The sequence below is a fragment of the Meriones unguiculatus genome (assembly GCF_030254825.1).
Source record: "Meriones unguiculatus strain TT.TT164.6M chromosome Y unlocalized genomic scaffold, Bangor_MerUng_6.1 ChrY_unordered_Scaffold_25, whole genome shotgun sequence".
In the NCBI taxonomy this organism is placed as follows: domain Eukaryota; kingdom Metazoa; phylum Chordata; class Mammalia; order Rodentia; family Muridae; genus Meriones; species Meriones unguiculatus.
In genome coordinates this window covers 10,897,384-10,910,692 of record NW_026843710.1, presented here as the reverse complement: position 1 = coordinate 10,910,692, position 13,309 = coordinate 10,897,384, and positions in this window count along the sequence as shown.

Sequence of the window (13,309 nt, the reverse complement as noted above, 5' to 3'; positions counted from 1 at the left end):
GATAGGAGCTCCGCAAGGACCAAATATATCTGGGCACAGGGTCTTTTCTGAGACTGACATTCAACCAAGGACCATGTATGGATATAACCTAGAACCTCCACTCAGATGTAGCCTGTGGTAGCTCAGTAACCAATTGGTTTCCCAAAGTGAGGGGAACAGGGCCTATTTCTAACAAGAACTCAATGACTGGCTCTTTGGTCTCCCCACCCCCGAAGGGAGGAGCAGTCCTGTTAGGCCACAGAGGAGGGCTTTGCAGCCAGTCCTGAAGATACCTGATAAAACAGTATCAGATGAATGGGGAGGAGGTCCCCCCTATCAGTGGACTTGGAAAGGGGCAAGGTGGAGATGAGGGAGGGAGGGAGGGACTGGGAGGGAATGAGGGATCGGGACACGGCTGGGATACAGAGTTAATAAAATGTAACTGATAAAAAAAATAAAATAAAAATTAAAAAAAAGTAGGAAAAAAAAGAATGTCAGTTCATACAGTGAGTATGCCAGGAAATGCTCAGTTCAAATTCACAAACTAGGAAATTTCAGATGCAAGACCACAGTAGGAGATTACCTTGTCATTGGGAACATTCTACTTAATCCCACATCACTTAAAAGCTTCCCTACTTAGGACACTATCCTGGTAAATAAACATTAAAGATTTATTTCCTACATAATATTGTCACAGATTAACAGGAGTAAAGGTGTGGGATCTGGATAAAAGGGTGAAATAAAGGCATGTTGGCTTTCACCAGAAAAAGTCACATATGCATAGGATCAGAAATATTGGACTCTGAGGAAAGTTTGTTTACTCATCTTTTTGGAACCCTCAAGATTCTCTCAGGTGCTGATTGACTGAGTGGGAGAATGATGTCATGAAACAGGTGAAAGCCAGTAAGACTTTCAGGAACTAGTTATTAAAATGGCCAAGTCAACAGCATGCTTGAGAGAAAGGGTGGTCATCTCTAAATGCTTCAATCTAGGCAACTAAAAGCACACAACCCAGAGATGTCAGTTCCTGTGTCTAAGACTTTTAGTTCAGGAAAAGTGTCACATATTTCTTTCAAGTTGTCATTAATAAAGTCAAGTTTCCTTGATATGTGGCTTTCACATTATCACAGATTCTATTATTACTTGTTAAAAGAACAGATATGTCCTCAGTCAGTTACTTTTTTAGTGGAGAAATGCTCCCTGACCAAGGCAACTCTTTGAACAAAGAACATTTAAGTTGGACCTTGCTTTTATTTTTATGGAGACCATCAATGATGTCACATCATTAAGCACTCATCTGGATGTACGCCTTCAGCACAACTGAGTGCTTTTCATACTGAACCACAAGCTTTAAGTAGAGAGAGGGAGACAGAGACAGAGAGAGAAAGAGATAGACAGACAGATTGAGAAATAGAGAGACTAAGACCAAAATAAACAAACACAGAATGTGACAGAGACAGAGACAAAGACTTCATTCTGTCTGGTCACTTTCATTGGCATATCCACCTCACAGCACACCCTGCTGTTATGTAATAGAAATTATAATTTCTAACAAGACCATACCTCCTAGGACTTTTCAGACCTTTCCTCACTGGGGACTAAACATAAATAGATGAGCTTTAAGTGGATATTGCAATTCAAATCACCTGGAAGTAGAAGAAGATGGAGGAACTTCTGGGCTAAAAGAACATAGTTGTCCTGATAGTTTGTCATTCAATACAAATTTAAGTCTCAGCAACTTCTAAGGTCTAAAGAACAGGAATGACAATCTCCTTTGGGGAAAATGTGGAATATTTCCATAATGGAATATTATTCAGCTAAGAAAATTACATCATAACATTTTCAGGCAAATAGATAAGAAAAAATCATCCTGGGTAGAGTAACTAAAATGCAGAAAGACAAATATGGTATATATTCACTTATTAGGAAGTCTCCTAACAGTGGGGGTAAAAGTTCCAATAGTCCATCTAATTGTGACCAAACCAGTCTTCCACTATGGGATCTGAGTGGTAGTTATTTGAGTTGATGGGTAAGCACTTCCTACATTAATTTTAAAGCAGTCCATGATGTTGTTAGTAAAATATGTTGCTCTATGCCCTCAAATGATAGATAAATACCATCTCCTTGTATCCACAGACATACTTCCTTCTACATCAACTAGGATTAAATACAGAGACCCACAGTCCAATAGTATGCAGAGAGAGACTTTAAAACACCCAGGAACTGTAATTCCCCTTTCTAATTCTACCTTCCCTGTTCTCTTCTAAGCCTGTAGGAGAGGAGGCAGGAAGAGTGTCATAAGTAGAGGGAATTGAGGACACAAGGAGAATATTACCCTGTGTATCAGGCCACAAAGGAAGATGATGCAGAGAGCCTTGATGAGACCTGATAAGCTAGGGTCAAATAGAAGGGGGAGGAGGACCTCCCCTATCAGGGAAATAGAGAACGGGAATAAGGGTACAAAAAGGAGAGTTGGTTGGACTGGAATAAGAAGAGAGTATGCAGAAGAGGGCATACAAAATGAATAAATATTAATAAATAAATGCATAAGGAAAAACTATGATCAAGGTGATAAAGTAGAGAGCTCTTCAGGACTGATGGCTTCTTTTTGGCCTCAAGGATTAACTCAGTTTTCTTTTCAGGACTTAGCACTGAGACTCTGATCATGTTCCAATGCATATATGAACAACCATACTTCAATTCATGTAGTTTAAGAAAAAATATTTTATTGTGACATATAGGTAGGAATTGGAACTGGGGTGGAAAAGTAAATGGAAATTGAAAAGGAGTGTAATGTATAATATATGAAATTTCACATAAGCAATAAAAATAATATGTTGACAACTTTTACCATGAATTTTAACATGGAGAAAAGATTCCTCCAAAGGAGGGCAGATTTTGACTTTGTAATGCATGTTTTCCAGAAACTCATTATGTAGCCAGGGATCCTAGGCATGAACTAATTTTTACACTATCATGACAGATCCCATAACTTCAGGTGGCACTTGTGAACAAGCATTCCTGGCACTAACACTACATTTAGATGGTTTGTATGGAGGACCACAGAAGGAAACACTGCTGCTATTGAATACTAGGCATATAACATGTATGCATTATTCTGTCCTGAAGGCCCAGTTTTAGCTGTAATCTCCAGGAATAGGAGGATTCTCACTGATTACTGAGTAGAACACAGAAGCCAAGCTGGACAGGTCAGTCATAGCAAACCTTTCATAGAGGGTTGCCAACCCTAGTGTGGAACAGCCCCAGATGTCAAATAGTTTATTGCCCCTTAGCTCTCCTGTTACACTCAACCATCTTTCTCTATTTCAGCCCAACCCAATAATTGTCTGGTTTCCTACTGTTTTCACTGCTCTTAAAGTCTCAATACAGCAGGGACACAGAGTAAAATTTGTTTATTCATCTCCATGGAAACCTAAAGATTCTCTCAGGTGCTAAATCCATGAGAGGCAGAATGATGTCATGAAACAGGTGAAAGCCAGTAAGTGTTTCAGGAGCCAGTTATAAAAAGACCAGGTGTACTGCTTGCTTGAGAGAGAGGCTGAGCAGACCTACATGCCTAAATCTTGGCAGCTGAAAGCACACAACACAAAGATGACAGTTACTATGTCTAAGACTCTTAGTACAGCAAAAGTGTCACATATTTCTTTTAAGTGGTCATTGATAAAGTCACGTGCTTTGACGTATGGTTTTCACATCACAGATTCTATTATTATTTTAATATGCACAGATATGTCCTCAGTCAATGAATTATTTACTGTGAAAATGCTCCCTGACAAAGGAAAACCTTTGAACAAAAAGTGTTTAATTGGGAACTTGCTTTTATGTTTACAGAGACCATCCATGATGACATGTCAGCAAGCAATCATCTTGTTGTAATCCTTCACCAAAACTGTCAGCATTTCAAGTGCCAGGCAGAGAGGGAGACTTAAAGAGACAGAGAGAAAGAGAGCTAGAGAGACAGATTAAGAAATAGACCAAGAACAACATAAATAAGATATAAAGTGACAGAAACCTAGAGACAGTGACTTCATTCTGTCTGGTCACTTATATTGGCATATCAACCTCAAAGCACACCCTCCCATAATATATCTCCAATAGGAATACTATTATCTAACAAGGCCAAAACACCTAAGACTTCCCAGACTTTTCCTCACTGGGACTCAACATGTAAACACATGAGCTTCAAGGGGACATTGCAGTTCAAATCACCAGGAAGTAGAAGAAGATGGAGGGAGTTCTAGGCTAAAAAAACATAGTTACCCTGATAGTTTCTCATCCAATAATACAATTAACATCCCAGCAATATCGAAGTTCTACAGTAGAGGAGTGAGAAAATCCTTTGAGGAAAATGTGGTTTATTTCCACAAAGGAGTATTATTCAGATAAGAAAATGACATCATGATACTTTCAGGCAAATTTATGGAACCAGAAAAAAATCAAAAAACCAGAAGTAACTAAAATGCAGAAATACAATTATGGTATGCATTTACTTATTTGGAGATCTCCTAATAGTGGTGAATAAAGTTCCAATAGGCTATCTATTGTGACCAAACCAGTCTTCCACTAGGCAGATTGGGTGTCAGCAAATTGAGTTGTGGGGCCAGGATATGCTCCAGAAATTTTCAAGCAACTCAGCCTGTTTTTATTAAATTATGTTGCTCTCTGCCCTCAACAGTTAGAATTCACTAGAATGTTCTTGTACACATAGGGATGCTTCCTTCTGCATCAAATGGGATTGCATACAGAGACCCACAGTCCAATATTATATATAGAGAGAGACCTTAAAACACCCAGCTCTAAATGGGATATCATTACAAAATTCTCCCTAACCTCAGAGCTCTGAGAAGCCTGCAAAAGAGGAGCATGAGATAAGCAGAGGGTATTGAGGACACAAGAAGAACAGTGCCCTCAGAATCACACTGTGGAGGAAGATGATGCAGCCAGCCTTGATAAGACCTGATAAGCTAGGGTCAGATAGAAGTTGGGAAGGTCCTTCCAAATCAGGAAACTACAGAAAGGGCATTGGGATTCAAAATAGGGCTAGTGGGACTTAAAGGAGAAGAGAGGGGGCAGCATAGGAAATACAAAGTGAACAAATCATAATGATTAAATACATAAGAAAACTGTGATCATGGTGATGAAATATAGAGTTTCTTCTTGGGGAAGGTGCCAGGTTGAAGCAAGAATGAACTCAGTTTTCCTTAAGGGACTTGGCACTGAGAATCTGATCATGTTCCAATGAGTATATGAACAACTTCAATTTAGTTAATTTAAAGAAAAAGAATTTTTTGATACATGGGTAGGAATTTGAAACTGGAATAATTGGGAAAAGATTGTAATGTATATTATATAAAATTCCCATATAATCAGTAAAAATAATATGATAACCACTTTTACAATGACTTTTAACAGAGAGAAAAGATTCTGCAAAAGGACGGGAGAGTTTGACTATGTGTCCTAGTCATATAACATGGACCCATTGCTCTATCCTGAAGACCAAGTTTTACTTGTAAACTTCAGGACCAGGAGGGTTCCTCACTGACCACTGAATAGGACAAAGCTTCAGATCCTGTCAGTTCAGCCAAGGCAAAGTTTCTCCTAGAGCTTCAAGTGGACATTGCAATTCAAATCACCAGGAAGTGGAAGAAGATCGAGGAACTTCTAGGCTAACAGGACATAGTTATCTTGATAGTTTCTCATTCAATACAATGATTAAAGTCACAATAACTTCCAATTTCTAAAGAACAGGACTGGCAATTTCCTTTGGAAAAAAATGTAGAATATTTCCACAAAGGAATATTATTCAGCTAAGAAAATGACATCATGATATTTTCAGGCAAATGGACAGAACCAGGAAAAATCATCCTTGGTCTCCTAATGGTGGGGGATAAAGTTCCAATAGACCATGTATTGCGACCAAACCAGTCTTCTCCTAAGGGGCTTGAGTGGCAGTTAATTGAGTTTTGGGCCAGGGAATAATATGCAAATTTTCAAGCAACTCAAGCTGTTGTTATTAAAATATTTTGCTCTCTGCCCTCAATTGATAGATCAGTGTAATGTTCTTCAATTCAAGGAGATGTATCCTTCTGCATCGAATTGAATTGAATATAGAGAACCACAATCTTATATTATGCAGAGAGAGACCTTAAAACACCCAGCATTAAATGGGGTTTACTGCTATGAAATTCTCCCTCCTCTCAGAGCTCTGGGAAGTCTGCCAGAGAGGAGACAGGAGATTGTTATATGTAGAGAGAATTGAGGACAGAAGGATTGAGAATCAGGCCTCAGAGGTAGATGATGCAGCCAGGCTTGATGAGACCTGATAAGCGTGGGTCAGATAGAAGGGAAAGGAGGACATCCCCTATCCTATCAGGGAAGTAGAGAAAGGGCAAAGGGTTAGAAGAAGGAGGGTGGATGCAACTGGAAATAGAAGGGGAGGGGGCAGCAGAGGGGATACAAAGTGAACAAATTATAATAAATAAATACATAAGAAAAATTGTGATCAAAGTGATAAAGTATAAAGCTCTTCAGGACTGATGGCTTTTTCCTGGGGTGCATTGTCAGGGTGCACCAAGGATGAACTAGTTTTCTTTAAGGGACTTTGCACTGAGATTCTGATCATGTTCCAATGAGTATATGAACAACACATACTAGAACTGATGTATTTAAAAAAAAAATTTGTGTGACTATTTGGTAGGAATTTGAAACTGGTTGCAAGGGAAAAGGATTAAAATGTATACTATATGAAATTCCCACAAAATCAATAAAAAATAATATGTTGACAACTTTTACAATGACTTTTAACATGGAAAATAGATTCTGCTAAAGGATGGTAGAATTTGACTTCATAAGGCATGCTTTCAAGGAAATCATTATGTAGCAGATAATCCTAGCTATGAACTAGTGGTTACCCAAATACTTCAGACCCCATGAGCTCAGGTGGCACTTCTGAACAAGCAGTTCTGGCACTAACAGTATGTTTAGATGCTTTATCTGGAGGACAACATCAAGAAACACTTCCGCTCTGCGTCCTAGGCATATAACATGGATCCATTTCTCTGTCCTAAATGACCAGTTGTAATTGTTAACCCCAGGACCAGAAGGATTTCTTAATGACCACTGAGTAGGACACAGCTGCCAAACCAGTTAGGTCAGCCAAGGAAACCCTACTGGAACAGTACCAGATGTCAAAGGGTTTATTAACCCTCAGTTCTCCTTTTACATACACTGGTCTTCCTCTGTTTCACCCAAACAGTTCCAGGAAATGTCTGATTTCCTTCTCTTTCCCTGCTCTTAAAAATCTCAAAACTACAGGGATCCCTACACCCTGCCAGTCTATTATATCAATAAGAGTGTAAAGGTTCAGTTCAAAGTCTCAACCTAGGAAATTTCAGATCAAAGATCACATTATGAGCCCACCTTGTCATTTGGTACATCCCCTTAATCTCATATGACTTAGAAGCTTTCCTATTTAGGAAGCTGTCCAGTTAAATATTTCCTACCTGACATTGTCACAGAGGTGAACAGGAGTAAAGGAGTGGGATCTGGATAAAAAGATGAGATAAATGCTTGTTAGGTTTCACGTTGAGATACCATACCATTGTGATATCATAATAGCCTTGTGATGCCATACCTTTTTGATGTCACAATAGCATTGTGTAGTCATAATAAGATTGTGATATAATAGCATTTTTGAGGTTATAATGCCATACAGACTTCAAAATTCCCTTGTGATTTCATACCAGAATCATTTCAAAATAGCTTTGTGATGTCATAATTCCATTGGAACATCATGGCACCTTTGTTATTTCATGCTACCATTTTGATGAAATAAAAGCAATGAGATGTCATGACAGCAAAGTTATGACATAATACCATTGAGATGTCATAAGAGTTGTAATGTCATAATACTACTTTGATGTCATAATCATTTTGTGATGTCATAATAGCATTGTGATGTCATAACACCATTGTGATGTCCTATCATTGTGATATCATAATAGCATTGAAATGTCAGACCATTGGTCATGGCTTCATAAAATATTAAAGTTTCATTTCCCACCTGACATTGTCACAGAGGTAAACAAGAGTAAACGTGTGGGATCAGTATAAAGGGATGAGATAAAGGCTTGTTGGGTTCCACAAGAAAAAGTCACATTTGCACAGGATCAGAGATAATAGACAATGAGTAAAGTTTGTTTACTCATCTCCATAGAAACCACAAGATTCTCGAAGGTGCTAATTGAATGAGAGGGAGAATGATGTCATGCAAAATTAATTTATTTAGGAGCCAGTTATTAAAAGGGCCAAGTGGACAACCTGCTTGAGAGAAACACTGAGCAACCCTACCTTCCTCAATCTGTGCAACTGAAAGTGAAAGCACAAAACCCAGAGATGTCAGTTCCTGTGCCCAAGACTCTTAGTTCAGGAAAAGTGTCATATATTTCTTCCAGGGGTCATTAATAAAGTCAAGTGTCCTTGGCATGTGATTTTCACATAATCACAGATTTCATTATTATTTGTTAAATGTACAGATATGTCCTCAGTCAGTAAATTACTTGCTGGGAAAACGCTCCCTGACCAAGGCAAATCTTTGAACAAAAAGCATTTAATTGGGACCTTGCTTATATTTTTACAGAGACCATCCCTGATGTCACGTCAGCAAGCAGTCAACTTACTGTAGACCTTCAGCTGAACTGAGAGCTTTTCCTACTGAACCAGGAGTGGCAGGCAGAGAGAAGGAGACAGAGAGAGAAAGAGCTAAAGAAACATATTCTGAAATATTGAGACTGAGACCAACAGAAAAAGAGATATAAATTGACAAATGAAGAGAGCAAGTCTTACTTCTGTCTGGTTACTTTTATTTCATATGAATCTCCAAGTACACCATCCTATAGTATAACTCCAAAAGAAATTATATTTAATATTTTAAATTTTAATTTTTATCAATTACAATTTATTCACTTTGTATTTCCCCATAAATCACTCATTTCTTCCTCTTCCCATCCCACTCTCCCTCCCCCTTCTCCATGCATGTCCCTCCCCAAGTCCACTGATAGGGGAGGACTTCCTCTCCTCATTTTTAATCCTAGTCTATCAGATCTCATCAGGAGTTACTTCATTGTCTTCCTCTATGGCCTGGTAAGTCTGCTCCTCCATCAGTGTGAGGTGATCCAAGTGCAGGCCAATCAGTTCATGTCAGAGTCAGTCCCTGTTCCCATTACTATGGAACCCACTTGAACTGGGTTTTAGGTTATCTCTATTCACAGTACTTGGCTGGAGTATGAGTCTCAGGAAAAAACCCTGTGCTCAGAATTTTTCAATCTGTTGCTCTCCTAGTGGAGCTCCTTTCCTCTCCAAATCTACTATTTCTCACTTCTTTCATTAGATTCCATGCACTCCGCCCAACAGTTGACCATAAGTCTTAGCATGTGCTTTGATATTGAAGGGCAGAAACTTTCAGAGGCCCTCTGTGGAAGGCTCCTAACTTGTTTCCTGTTTCCTCCTTCTTCTAGAACGATCCTTTTTTCCTTTCCGGTGAGGTTTGTGTATTTTGGCCAGAGTTGACCTTCTGGATTAGTTTCTTTCAATGTACAGATTTCAATAGGTTTATCCTATATTATATGTCTATATGAGTGAGTATAAAGCTTGTGTGTCTTTCTGCTTCTGGGATAGCTCAATCAGGATGCTCCTTTCCAGTACTCACCATTTATCTGAAAATTTCATGATTCTTGTGCTTTTATTGCTCAGTAATATTGATGACTGAGCAAGCAGTCATCTTGTTGTAGTTCTTCAGCAGAACTAAGACCTTTTCATACTGAACCACAAGTGGCAGTCAGAGAGAGGGAGACAGAGAGATATTAAGAGAGAAAGAGCTAGAGAAACATATTGAGAAAGAGAGAGACTGAGACTGACCAAAACAAAGATATAACTTGACAAAGACTGAGAGACAGAGACTCCATTCTGTCTGGTCACATTCATTGGCATATCAACATGAAAGCACACCTCCTATAATATAACCCCAAAGGGAATTTCATTACTTGATTTGATGATTCTCAACTTCTTTATTTCTTTATTTATAGTGGATATAAGCACTCTGTCACATAGAGGCTTGGTGAAGATTCTCAATTTGGTGGCATTCTGTTTGCTTTGATAACAGTGTCCTTTGCTTTACAGTTTCATGAGGTCCAATTTACTGATTTTTTTTTTCTTAGAACCTGTAGTATTGTTGTTCAGGAAGTTGTCTTCTGTACCAATGAGTTCAAGGTCATTCCCCACTTTTTCTTCTAACTGATTTAATGTGTCTGGTTTTATGTTGAGGTCTTTGATCCACTTGGATTTTATTTTTCTGTAGGCTGATAACAATGGATCTAGTTGCATTTTTCTACCTGTAGATATCCAGTTATATCAGCACCATTTGTCAAAGATGCTATTTTTTTTCCATTGTATGGTTTTGGCATATTTTTTTAAAACTCAGGTGTCCATACATATATGGGTTTATTTCTGGGTCTTCTATTTGGTTCCATTGATCCACCATTCTGTTTATATGTCATTACCATGCAGTTTTTATTACTGTTGCTCTATAGAAAAGGTTGAGATCAGAAATGGAGATACCTCGAGATGATCTTTTATTGCAGAGGATTGTTTTAGCAATCCTGGGTTTCTTGTTATTCCATATGAGTTGAGAATTCTTCTTTCAAGGTCTACAAGGAATTGTGTTGGTGAGTTGATGGGAATTGCAATGAATCTGTAGATTGCATTTGGTAAGATAGCCATTTTTACAGTGTTAAATCCTGCTAAACCATGAGAAAGGGAGATCTTTCCATCTTCTGTTATCTTGTTCTAATTCTTTCTTCAGGATCTTGAAATTTTTTTCATACAAACCTTTGACTTGCTTGGTTAGGGTTATAACAAGGTACTTTATGTCTTTGATCAAATACAAGCTCAATCAGGATGATCTTTAACAGTTCCCAATATTTACCTGTAAATTTCATGATTTACTTGTGTTTTTCTTGGTGAGTAATATTGATGATTGAGCAAGCAGTCATTTCATTGTAGTCATTCAACAGAACTGAAAGCTTTCCATACTGAACTAGGAGTGGCAGATACAGAGAAGAAGATAGACAGAGACAGAGAGAGAAAGAGCTAGAGAGACATATTCAGAAATAGAGAGACTGAGAATGATAGAAACAAAGATAGAATGTGACAAAGACACCATTCTGCTGGTCACTTTCATTGTCATATGAACCTCAAATCACACCCTCCCATAATATAACACCAATAGGAATTACATTATCTAACAAGGCTATATTGCCTTTCCCTTCCAAGACATTTCCTCTTTGGGGACTCCACGTGTAAACAAATGAGCTTCAAGTGGAGATTGCAATTCAAATCACCAGGGAGTGGAAGAAAATTGTGGACTCCTCACCTAAAGGAACATAGTTATCCTCATATTGTCATTCAATACAATGATTAAAGTCCCAACAATTTCTAAGTACTAAAGAACAGAATTGACATTCTCCTTTGAGGAAAATATGGAATACTCCATGATGGAGAATCATACAGCTAAGAAAATGACATCATGATATTTTCAGGCAAATTGATATAACAAGGAAAAATCATCCTAGGTGATGTAATTAAAATGCGGAAAGACAGTTATGGGATGCATGCACTTATTAGGAGGTCTCCTAATAGTGGGTGATAAAGGTCTACCAGGATATCTATTGTGATCAAACTAGTCTTCCAATAGGAGGATAGGGTGGCAGTTAATTGAGTTGTTGAGCAGGAGCATTCTATTGAAATTTTCAAGCTAAGGAGGCTGTTATTAATAAAATATATTGTTCTCTGTCTTGAAATGATTGATTAGTGCTTCTGGGAATGCATACAGAGACTCACAGTCTGATAATATGGAGAGAGAGACCTCAAAACACCCAGCTCTAAATAGAAATTTCCTATCAAAAATTTCTCCCCTCAAAGCTCTGAGAGGCTTACAGAAGTAAAGGCAGGAAGAGTGTCATAATTAGAGAAAATTGAAGATACAAGGAGAACAATGCCCTGAGAATCAGGGCACAGAGGAAGATGATACATGAAGCCTTGATGACAGCTGATAAGCTAGTGTCACAAAGAAGGGGAAGGAGCACCTACCCTTTCAGGGAACTATAGAAAGGGCCTAAAGGTAGGAAAATGAGTGTACGTGGGAATGTGAGGATAAGAGTGAGGGGGCAGCAGATGGGAAATGAAGTGAACAAATCGTAATAAAGAAATACTTAAGAAAAACAGTGATCAAGTTGAAGAAGTATAGAGTGCTTCTTCTTGGGGGTGGTGCCTGGGTAGGACAAGGAAGAACTCAGTTAACTCAGTTTTCTTTAAGTGACTTGGCACTGAGACTCTGATCATATTTTAATGAGTATATAAACAATACATACTTCAACTGATTTATTTTAAAGAGAAAAATATTTTAGTTTGACACATGGGTAGGAATTTGAACATGGGAGAAATGTAAGAGCAGTATAATGCATATTATATGAAATTCCCACATAAGCAATAAAAAATATGTTGACAATTTTTACAATGACTTTTAACATGGAGAAAAGATTCCGCTAAGAAGGGTAGAGTTTTACTTTGTACAGCATACTTTCCAGGAATTCATTATGTAGCAGATAATTCTAGTCATAAACTACTGGTTACACAGTTACCTCAGACCCCTTAAGCTCAGGTGGCATCTCTGAACCAGTAGTTATGGCACTAACACTACATGCAGAGGGTTTATCTGGAGCACCGCTGAAGGAAACACAGCTACTCTTATGTATTAGGCATATAGCACTGACCAATTTCGCTGTCGTGAAAGGACCAGTTTTAACTGTACACCAGAGCACCAGGAAGATTGCTCACTGACCCCTGAGTAGGTAGGATACAGCTGCTGATTCAGTCATAACAGCCAATGCAACCCTGCTCAAAGAGGGTTGGCAACAAAAGTGTGGAAGAAGACCAGCTTTCAAATAGTTAATTGCCTCTCAGTTCTTTTTGTACATAAACTGATCTTTTACTGTTTCACCCAAATAAGTCCCAAGAATTGTCTGGCTTCAGGCTCTGTCTCCTGTTCTTATAGACTCAATATCCCAGGGAACCCTAGACCCTTACAACCAATTATATCAATAAGAATGTGAAGGCACATTTAGTGAGTACGCAAGAAACTGCTCAGTTCAAAGACACAACCTAGGAAATTTCAGATCCAAGACCACAGTAGGAGACCAACTTGTCATTCAATACATAAACTTTAATCCTACATGACACTGACATTTTCCTACTT